This window comes from Diadema antillarum, unplaced genomic scaffold (genome assembly GCF_040938485.1).
Source record: "Diadema antillarum isolate AM-2024a unplaced genomic scaffold, OU_Dant_1.0 scf00000109, whole genome shotgun sequence".
In the NCBI taxonomy this organism is placed as follows: domain Eukaryota; kingdom Metazoa; phylum Echinodermata; class Echinoidea; order Diadematoida; family Diadematidae; genus Diadema; species Diadema antillarum.
In genome coordinates, this window is record NW_027270998.1 from 548,116 (window position 1) to 560,191 (window position 12,076).

Here is a 12,076-nt window from a genome sequence, read left to right on the forward strand (position 1 = left end):
GTCATTATTACCAAAAAAAAAATGAAAAAAAGATATGTCAGGTTAGAAGTAAAAAAATATACATACATGTAAATGGTTGAATCTTACTAGCCCAATTGGGCAAGTAAAATTCAGAGCGTTCATGAGGGGGAAAGATCTGTCGAAAAGATAGCCAATAATGTGTAGAATTTGCTCGCATTAAAAGTCATGATTACGATGTATTACCTGAAATGGCAAACCTCGAGTAATCACTAGCATGTCTATGAAGCAACACACACACAGACACACACACACACACACACACACACACACAATGTGACTATTACATGGATAAGAACAGGCAGGTGAGAAGCTTACCTCCCTGACATGAAGTAGAGATAGTACTGTGCTGTTAATGGTGGGAGGCAGCATAAATTTTTTTTCCACTTTGGTTTGAAAATGTGTCCATCAATGATCATGAATCATCATGCCTTTTACCCAAGTTTCAATATATACAATGTACAGTAACAAACCTATTACAAATATCATAAACAGGTCTTATTGGCCTATGCTAAGCTGTTAAGAGTAATTAGAAATGATTATTTCTAATACTTAGTGTCAGGCAAGTAAAGAAAAGTGAGAAATCAAAGATGATTTTCTGTAGTAAACTTGAATACATGCATCTCCCTTTGGGTGCGCAAAACATGAAAAATCAAACAACTTTCAAATCTTCTCTTATCAATGTCAACAAGATTTTAATTGTGTTCACAAATCTATGGTGATCGTCCACTATGCTATATTATAGTCAGAGACCCTAAATCTCACTTTTATATAAAAGTCTATTATTCTGTGCCCTTACATGCAGTGGCAAATGTTGCTTACATTGTACTTACATAAACTTGATGTCTGGATTTTGCTTGCTAGCCAACAGTGAACCAAATATTCCTCAAAACTTCTTGCAAACTAAACTCCTCCGGGTCACTTGGTGTGTAAAAATCCAAAACAAGTTGTTTCTGATTTTTAGGCAAACCACTCTGTAATGTAATTGTCAGCTCGTCTTGATTGTGCCTTGCACTGATTGGTAACTGTTTTCCACAAGCTCATTCTTGCTATAAATATATACATCATGAGCTAGCACAGATTAAAATTACAGTATACCTCAAACCAGTTTGAGACTGCACCATGTCATGGGACTGAAATAGGTGCCCTCAAGAATACTCAAGAGTGAATCATCAACAATTTCAGAGAAGTCATATCGCAGGTCCTATTACAAACACACAAATCCTACTACTAACACAGGTCACCCTGATTTAGCTCAATTGTATGGGGGAACACCTACGCCCCATGTCCTATTGCTCAGTTTTGTTATGCTACCCAATTCACATGGCCCAAACAAAGCTCAGTGCCATATATGGAAGAGAGGCATGTGTGCGTACAGACGTAACCCATACGTCAATGGAGACATGTACATCATGTACGTGGTTTGTATTTACCGAGATAGCGGACCTATTGTATGGCAAGAGAACTTTGTCCGAAGTGAGCTGCTCACTGGAGCGAGAAGCCACTCCAGCTCACAAGGGTTGCCAAGAGTTCGGGCACATTCACACCTGAAGTTGTAATTTGATGTAAAGGCTTCAACTTCCTTCCCACTTCTCATACATGTTTGAGGAGTGAAGGAGGACTTCATACAAACTTCCTGTCTCATTCTTCTCTCCCTATGGTCACTTAAGAACATTGATGATATTGAAATGGCAAGAGATGTTCAAATTATTCTGACCCGACTTATTTAGTCCACTTCTAGGAAAATATGAACATTTCAAGCCAAAAATAATAAATTCCTGTTCTTTATACAGCAACATGATCACATGACAGCACTCGTGCCATGTAACGCCATTTATAATTTCTCTTTTTTTTAGATTTGCAAGTGGAAGCTGACACAAATTTAGAAACAGCTATCAGGATCTAAGAAGAAGGACTATATTGTAGAAAGAATAGACAAGATGTTATAGAAATTTTGGCATTGCTTCCTGCTATAAACCTGCAATAGAATACCTCATTAAATACTCATTCTTTCAGTACCAGTACATCAGAAAAAGAAACTAATAAATATCAACATAAAAATGCAACCTATACAGCTTATATCTTGTACAACACAGTCTACATGATTTTCATATTGTTACCATCCAATTCCAGCTTCCTCCGGAATAAAGACTGATTATCCATCTATCGTAGATAGCAATATTAGAGATGACTATTATATCCTTTATAAGTTCAATGTGAATACAAGTTTGTATAGATATGGACAACAAGCGCAGTAGAAGCAGGAGTAGTAGCAGTAGTAGCAGCAGCAGAAGCAATAGTAATTAGTCATTCTTAACATCAACAGAAATAATTTGATGGAAAATACCAAAAAAAAAGTGTGAATGACAAAGTTTAAGATCAATCATCACAGACAGATGATACATTTACCAATGATTGATATGTTCCAATTATTCCATTCTTCAATGGTGTGTGGTCCACAGAGAAATCAGCCTCACTCCAACAAGTGCCAGTGAATCGTTTATCACCACCGTGTTTACACTTGCGGTCTGTGTATGAATACAGACAATTTGCACTCCTCCACTGTGATGTCACTGTCCTCCAGAGGCCAAGCCGTTTAAGCACAACACCAAATCGAGCCAGTAAACAATGGGTAACGTCAATATCCTCCATATATTCCCGGAACTGTCCCCCAAGAACCCAAACTGAAAAGAAATGCCTGAGTGACAAGAGAGGTGTAGGAGTGCTTGGCAGTCTATACCATGGGCGGGCAGGCAGGCAGGCAGGCTGAATGGAGCTCAGAGACCCACCATTGGCCTGTTTTTAGCCCGTCTGGTGATTTGAGCTCCCCTCAAGCAGCATGGGAATGACTCATGATGTCTATAAACGTCTTCCCATGGCATACTCCCATCAGGATGACTATTACTCACCTCTCCAAACTCCCGAACACACGGGCACACTTCCACACGACAGTCAAACTTCACCGCCTTTTTTGTGTGTGTGTCTTTTTTTCCCCATTTCATTCATTGCCATGTCATCCTGTCTTGACATCGATAGGGTTTTACCGGCATGACTTTCTCTTCCAACACTTTCTCTCATTTGAAGAAATCTGGCATCTGATAGTGTACCAGGACTATGAACAGGATATTTGCGCTGCTAACAATTTTATGGCCATAACAGTCAGCCCCTGCTGGATCAGAAGCTGCTTTTACAGCTCTAACAGGTATCCATGTCTTACAACCTGATAGCCGGACAGTTCCCCCTGTTTACCTGTTTGTGCTTTCTCGCTCAATAATGACTAGATTTAAAAGACACCAATGCCCGTTATGTAGGTTGAGTGAAAGCAGCAAAAATTGCTGTAGTTGAACACATCATTGAAAATCAGACAATTGATTCAAAAGTTATTAATTTTTTAAGGTTCAGTGCCATCATCGCTAGATTTAAAGGAGACCACCACAATTTATAACGTCATTATGGACAACAATATATTAAAAGAAACTATAAGGAGAATTCCATAAAATTTCATTTTTCATGTTAAGTACACATTCCATCAGTTTGTTATGGACATTATTATGTTAAGGGTATATTATTGCCCCTGCTTCCGAAAGAGATATAAAGTCAAGAGTTCTCTCACAATGTTAGAAACATAAAAATATGTAGAATTCTCTTTATAATATTTTCTTCATATTGTTGTCCACAATGATGTCATGAAGTGTACTAGTCTCTTATCCAGTTATGATGGCAGCAAAGTGTAAAATAATTATAACTTTTGAATCGACTGTTTGATTTTCCTCAAACTTCCAATGATGTGTTCGACTAATACTGCCAAGTTCACTCAATCCACATTTCATCACATTTCTGATGTACAGATTCATACAGGCAAACAAGCCTCATTCTGACACAAAATTTTTAAAAAATGAATTATAAATTTATTTTTTTGAATATGAGAAGATCTGAAGAGGTACTGATGGCTTTCTCCCTGACCCCCTCCCGACATTTTCTACAAAAGCTTGCTACGACTGCACAGTTCAATGATTGCTTCAATTTCAAAAACTAGAAATCATGGCACTTGAATTTAATAACACATGCTCTGACCTTGCAGCACACAAGTGAAATAATCGGATTTACTCCCAACCTCTGAGCACTATACATTTCTACAATCAGCTTCGTTCCTCACTGTACAACACACATTAATGTATGTGCACATTCAAGGTAAGGTGTACACGTCAAACCATTCATTCACCCCTTTCAGGCAGACATAGAAACCCGCAGGATTATCTGTGGTGCAGGCAAGCTCATTTTGAGCCTTGAGAGGTTTATTGTTTGTTTTGTTTTGTTTTTCAAATCCTTCAGATAATGTGGGGTTTTTTTTACAAGTACAGTTGTATCTCCTCTTCAGAAATCTACTGTCTAGCAGATTCAAAAGGGGAATGACAGGCATTCTTTTAATACTTTGTCTCCTGTATGAATGGTATGAGGAACATCCACAGACACTGACAAAAACAGCAGACAGTCATAGGAATAAATGTTTTTAAAGAGAGTTAAAAATTCAAATTTTGAAGTGGAAGTTTGACAAATGCGGTAGACGTTTTGCATTTCAACCTCATTCTATTTTGCCAGAGAATGTTTCTGATTGAAAATAGAGGGGGAGACAGAGAGAGGAAATAAAGAATGAAAAATATAGAAAATATTTCCTAAACAGAAAATGACGTGGGATGTCCATCATAAACCTGAGAGGATACTCCTTTTGCTTGTGAAGTGATAATCAGGTCAAAAATGTTTTATGAACACTTGTTACATACAGCAGCCATTATCCAAACCAAGCTTCCAGACATAATAAACAAAACTTGAAATTCATACAAGTACCATAAACATAAACTGTACATATGACTGGTAAGCATAAACTGTGTCACATACTCTTATCAAGAAATAAGAAAATTCAGCTCAAATTTTTCAACCAAACACAACACAACACAACACAACACAACACAACACAACACAACACAACACAACACAACACAACACAACACAACACAACACAACACAACATAAAGAATCATCAAACTGACTGTTACTATGGTGATTCAAGTTGTCAGCGCTGACAAACGTTGATGAAACACCCCCCAGTACAGGCAAACCTCTAGACAGCTACATGGCCCTACATGTACATCCCACAACTGCATGCAGCTGAGAGAAGCATTACAAAGTTAGCATTACTACAGTATTCAAATCAGGGAAATCTGCAGCAGAAACAAGCTAGAACTTTTCTTTCCCTTTTCTTTCCCTTTTCTTTCATGATTATCATCATGAAAGAAGCCCGATATGCTATCATGTGCACAAATAAAAATTAGGTTGAGGTGAAAACAATCAAAAGATGGCACATAAAACAACAAAGAACAGTAAGGTGACAGTTGCTTTTTAGTACAAACTGGAGTAGCTATTAAAGTGCAGATCAAAACTAGAAAACTGCATTAGTCTGGTGATTCGACAATCAATGAAAGAGTTGAGCAGTTTGTTGTATGCCTTTAATGACACTGCACAATAAAAAAGAAAAACAACTTAAAGATCAATTTGTATCGCAGTACTTATTTAATCAAGGCAGTATGTGGTTAGACTCAGAGCCTCCAACAACCTGTTCCCACTACGATGTCATTTATGACTTCACATTATGTCTGACAAGTCATTCGGAATTCATGTTCTAATTCAATAAAACATCACGCTTAATGTCATTTTATACTGTATCGCCAAGTCAGCAGGCACACAACACATGCACTGCAGTGGAAAAGACACTGTGAGCCAACACAGAAGAAAAACAGCAAATATATCATTGTCATTATAATATATGTTAGTAGAACTGGTTCATATACAAACCAGCTAAATACTAGGTGTCTATAAATAATACAATCACATCAATTTCACAAATGTAATAAATGACAACTGATGCTTCAACATCAGTCAGTAGACAAAACTCTTTTCTGTGTATTTGGAGAGAATTGTATTCACAAATGAATCTTACTTTCACTATCTATATCAGCTCATATGATCTCAAATTTCTCAGACATCATTTTTCAACACGAATTTCTTCACTCTTCCCTCATTCCTAGATACCTTTTGATAGAAAGATACTTTTCCGAATTAAATGTAGACACTAGACTTCAACCACAAGTAAATGAAATGAAACGCTTTCCTAGTGCTGGCGTGTGTACGAATGGGAAAAAGAAAAAAAATATGAGCATTACTATATTTGTACAACCTAGTCAACTTCAGAGTCAAATACAAATGTAGATGTCAAAATGAGACATTCTGTACGGTTTCTGTCTATTTCTGATCAGTTTGGCACTGGCACAAAAACAGTCACTGTGCTTTGTATAATAGCATATCTGGGTAGAGCTGGGAATGGGTAAAAAAAAAACATATCATATATATTTATATACATTTCATGAATAGAATCCTTGCTGCAGCAGAAGCACTCGCAATGCTTTCAAAAAGCGTGGCTGCTCCCACGAGTCAGGAATAAGGCAGGCTCTTAAAAGCCTCTCATAGAGACACGAGCACAAAAGATCTTTGCTATCACGGATGTGGCCGAGCGTCGCCAGAAATGGCAACCCCATTCAAGGGTCTACCAGTTCTTTACTTCTTCATTTCTTTTATTATATTTATATGATTCAACCTTCTTATCTCCATATCATTTTGACAACTAAATATCTCCGCTGAAAGAGAAATTTCTGACTCTAGAGGTGAGAACTGGAGGAAAACATCCATCTTAACTTGCGTGTTGGCATCCCCAAGTTATTGCTTTGTGTTAAATTGCGCAAAATATGCAACGGAGTATTAACTAGGCCTCTATCAAAAGAAATATTCTGCTGAAAATGAAACCGATAATAGTAGGTGATCATTATGTCAATCATTATTTTTAATCCCATGCTTCTTTAATACAATGTCTCGATGCATTCTGTCTTAGTCATCACATTTAAAACTGAGCAATAATTAATTAAAGTACTGTACATATGACATGACACTGTTTTAGAGGGATATAACAATGGATGAATACTCAATTAACTCTACATACTAATCATTGTAGTATCGAAGCCATGTTTTTTTACACACATAATCTGGCAAATTATGAACACTTAACTACTTCAAAGTTTCCACTTTATGAAATGAAATGGACAGAAATCTGAAAATTTATAATCAACTCCAGTTACAATCTGCATTATGCCTGTCACTTTCATCTGATGAATCTGGAGCAATCTGTACTGTATCTAATCAAAACATTACCAAAAAAAAAAAAAAAACATTTCTGTGTATTCAGAAGCCATACTAGTAAGCTCAAAATGTCTGCCTGAGTAGGAAATTAAGATTACAAATTCTGTTTTCTGTATTGGACATTTTCAAGCTATTTAATACTACACTGTAGATCAATCACTATAAAACTACACTTCATGCAAACAGTAATTCATGTATTCATTGTAGCAAAATGTTTATGGATAAGAAATAAACTAGTTCATCTCATGAAAACACATCTTAACATTCATCTATACTAAACTATAGATAGCACCTAAAGCCTTTTCTTGATAGTTTTAATTTAGCTTTTCTAGAGCTACAATAACAAATTAATTCTGAGAAGATACTGTGTAAAAATCAACCCTCTTTGCTGGTTAGTTATTGTATCTTATTTTCTTACCCCAAGAACTCTCCAAAGAGAGACTCACTGAAGTTGAAGCTACAAGCCACACAACAGAGATGTGCAACTCCCTCTACATTTCCATGACAACACAGTATCATTGTTACGTGCCATTTACGTACGACTTGAGAATACACCCTCCTAATTGGATGCTTGCATAGGGAGAAAGTGACAGATCATCTGCAAGTTATTCTTGGTTCTCAGTCTATCAAGGTTATCCTTGGTTATGAGTAAAGCAAGGTTACAAAGAATGCATGGGCAACAACTGATTGCTGCATGTGTATACTGCATGGTATGTAAAAGGTATGTGAATTCCTTCGTTGTCTATGATGGCAGCCATTGGAGAGAAAATGGGGGAGGGGGGCTACCCAGTAACAAAAAAAAAAAAAAAGAATTCAATGTCGAGCTAGGTAGACAATAAAATCGTAGGATTCCAAAGACATGGTGCAATTTATACAGTGAAGTTTGTCTTTAACTCATAAATGCCACTGAGATGAAGTTCCTTAGTTGATAAACTATAAAAAATACAGATTTTGCAAGCAGTGCAACTGATTGTACTTGAAAAAGCAGAAATGGGCATGACCACAATTCTTGTTGTACATGCCTGAATGAACACTCTGGGATCAATGAAAGATTCTTCTTCCTTTCACTACCAGCGGAATTATACAGAACTATACAGAAATTTACACTTTCATGGAGAAAACAATATCATCCCAGACCTTGCTTACCAGTTGTTGTTTTTCTTTGCCTGGAAATGAGAAGTCATTGCTTGCATAGTATTATCAAAAATGTGAAAACAAATAATTCATCTTAAAAGATTTACACAGCAGCTAAAAAATAATGCCACTGATCGACAGGCATCTGCTACTGTTTAAAATTTAGAATTTTTCTTCAAAAATCCACATGCCTCAATTTTACTCGTATAATAAAATCTCATACACACAGCATGTTTTTGGTGCAGTCAGTCCATTTGACCAAAATTTACAAGACAAATTCAGAATCCTTCCTACGAAGCAATTCATTTGTGGATCCCAATTCGCATAAAATTCCATACAGTATACCATATTGGCTTCGATATTTTAAATCAACAACAGTAGATTTTTTCCTACTTCAATCTTTTAAATGCATTTTCTATTCCCATCATTTAAAGGCATAATTTACCATTTGCAGAAGAAACAAAGACTCAGCATTAGTGCTTTAAAATAGGTCTAAAATGTGAGTTAGGGATAGAAACAACCACTGTAAAAATTTGAATCCTTATAATCGATGTTGTTGTTAAGTAATGTTAAATACACAAAATGTGAACAATAGTTATAATAAAAAACTTTCCAAACAACATTTGTAAACCGTCAACAGTTATGGTTTAATGAGAAAAATACTGATATCTCCTTATATTTGTGAATTTATTGCAAAACACTGTACACTACAGCTGTAGATGCATCAAATGTGATATCTTGAATATTTCTAAAATCACTGCTCCCAAAGGTAAACTGGACCTTTAATCACAACAGTACCGGTACCTGATTTTACATACTATCTGGTAGCACAACTAATTAGTAGATGATTAAAGATAATAATGATGGTCATAACAAGGATAATGACCAATGATTAAGACAATAAAATTCACTCATGCAATCAGGTTAAAGGGGTGATTGGTCTGTTCTACAAATTATCTAAAAATGATTTTAATAGGGATCCTTACATGCAGTATACAGATTGAGCCCCGACAAGAAAATGACAGTGTAGGGCTTAGTATGATTTCTGTAAAATGAATGGGAAGTGTCTTCACCAACACATGTCCAAAAGCCCCAATGATATACTGTTTGGTTGGTTTTGTGTATTTCTTGCATGTTGCCCCATTCATGGGGGGGGGGGGGGGGGAGGGGTAAAGGGAAATATTCTTTGTTGACACATTGTTTTATTTCTGCAAAGTGGAAGCTCATTAAACATAGCCAATGTGAATCTTTTACAATGTAGGTCTGCTTTGATGCTGTATTGATGTACTACCATCAGTCACAAGATAAAAAAGTTTTAGTAAAATGGCACTCACTCTGAAGTTGACTTAAAATGTAGCAAAATCTAATCTAAAACAGAGTGACAGAAATCAAGACATACATGTAAATGCTATATTCCATGTTCAACCTGGAAAAAACAAATAACTGAATACTATTATTGGAAGAAATGTCTGGGTTTTTTTTAATCCCATTGTACTCTGCCCAATGGAGAAATACCACAAAACAAAAGGTTTATTCGGGCAAGTAATGTACACTTGTAAATCTGCATTCTGGTTTGATGAACCAGCCATCATTCAAACACTGCTGGATTCAGTTGTGTGTAAAGTCTGCATGCCTTTCCAGTCTGAGCACAGAGACTGTACACAAATATGTCATGTGGTTTTAGAATAAATGTTCTTCAATTTTGTAATGTAGTGATAAACAACTAAATCTACTTCCTTGTCTACTGATGGAAGGAGTAATTTTGCCCTTGCCCCCTCTCCCTCCCATTCAATGCACTCACACTTAGTACTTTGTTTTTGTTTTTCCTTAAGATTTTATTGATTTCAGTCAAATCACTATAAATCAACCCATTCTGGGTATAACATGAACATATACAATGTACATAAAAACAATTAACAAAAATGAAAAACAAATACATTGTACAAATCTGGAATGAAATCATTCACAAAAAACCCCCAAACAACCCTTCCCCTACACTAATACACACACACACACACATACTACACACACAAGGTGAAAATACAACTGTATACTTGACTTCAAATTCATTTTCAGGGTCTATTCTGATTGTTACAGTTTCCTACACTTCTCAGTTCTAATTCTGTCTTGAGAATCAAATCACTTTGATCAAGGGGGTGTGGGGCTGCTACAGAGCAGTTCCTGTTGTATTGAGATTAACTCTTCATGTGCCACGTTCGCACATCGCACGCCGTACTCAGTCGATGGCGTGCCAACTTCGCATATTCTGCTCAAACGCACAAACCCACCCAAACCGAGTGATAAATCGCCAAATACCACAGTACAAACCTACAATGAAAGCGTTTGTCATGATTCCATTCCTCTCACATGTAGCTTGCTTTTTATGTAATAATAGACTAGCAAGCGGTATCCCCTACTGGGTTTGCATATCCATACATTTTAAGTTTCTGTCACAGTTTTGTGTGCAAAATCATGCCTTTACAGTGATATAAATAGAAAGGATCTAGCTATAGGCCTACTGGGCATTTGAAAGAAAACAGTTACATTTATAGAGTTTTCATACACTTTCTCATCAAAGCAAAGTCAAAGAGTGGCATTTTCTCTACAAATTTGCTCACTGCATGTCCAATTCATATAAATCTATAAAAATTACATAAATTATGTGGCACTCAGGTGGATTCCACCACATGACCATGGCACATGAAGTCTGAAGACTTACCGGGTAAGTATAAAACTAGGCAAATGTTGTGCCATAACCATGCAAATTTGCCACATAATATTATAAAATAAATCAGTTTTACTCATGAGACTAAACACCAGGAGGCTGGGGCAGTCGCATCAAATTGCCGATCCTACACAACACACATGAAAATCTTTTCACCACTACAATATTCTTACTTCCGCCTTCGCTGTTCCACAGCAGTTGCCGACGAGTCTGGCGTCACACGCGCTCACACACCCGACTGAAGCCCGAGCTGATGGCTCGCTGGGTGCACAAAACACGCAAACAAACTTCGTAATACCCGTTCTGCTGCAACGAGCTCTCCTAACGTTTTATAAGAATATCCGATCTACTCTTTGCTATCCAACGACAACGTAAATTGAAGTGTAACAACTACACTTGCAGCATGATAGAAATGGCAATAAATATTACAAGAGTAAGTGAATTAGCAAAATATGTGTTAAATAGTAAGATCATACTTACGATTCGTTTCGCAGTGAAGATTCAGTCAGTTGTGCTTGTAACTATCTACGCTGCCACAGGTGTTACCCTACTACCCCTTCTTGCGGTGCGTTCCTCACTTCGCCTGTGCTGACCACCGAGCATACCAACACACCACCCTGCCTCCTTCGGCGCTTGGAGCGAGAGGATTGTATACTGTTTCCCTGTAAAAGTACACTTACTGAAAGGCGGGCATGACCTAAAAAACGATGGGCTGGAGTTTCCGTACATACCATCACCCACCCGGCTACCGAAAATATACCGGGCCTCGATTTAGTTCCGCGTTGCTCAAACCCACGCAGATGCACACCATGTACCACCGGGTGATGCACACACCATAGACACCAAAAAAGAACCGCTCCAAGAAGAGGGCAGTATACACATCTATCTCAGCGACATCCTTGACTGATGGTATAGGGCAAAGAGAATAGAAGCTACAACTTTTTGGTTTACTAG

The 12,076-nt window shown here is 37.1% G+C and overlaps 1 protein-coding gene across 2 annotated transcripts in view; it reads right to left on the bottom strand.

Annotated features, from left to right (window-relative positions):
• The window catches only part of LOC139719325 (protein kinase C delta type-like), a 74,460-nt gene extending 62,588 nt beyond the window's left edge, over positions 1-11,872 (bottom strand). For both annotated transcript variants that reach the window (XM_071630740.1, XM_071630741.1), the window contains exon 1: positions 11,603-11,872. The gene's annotated coding sequence lies outside the window, so the exon portion shown is untranslated. The remainder of the gene's footprint in view (positions 1-11,602) is intronic.
• Between the last annotated feature and the right edge of the window lie 204 nt (positions 11,873-12,076).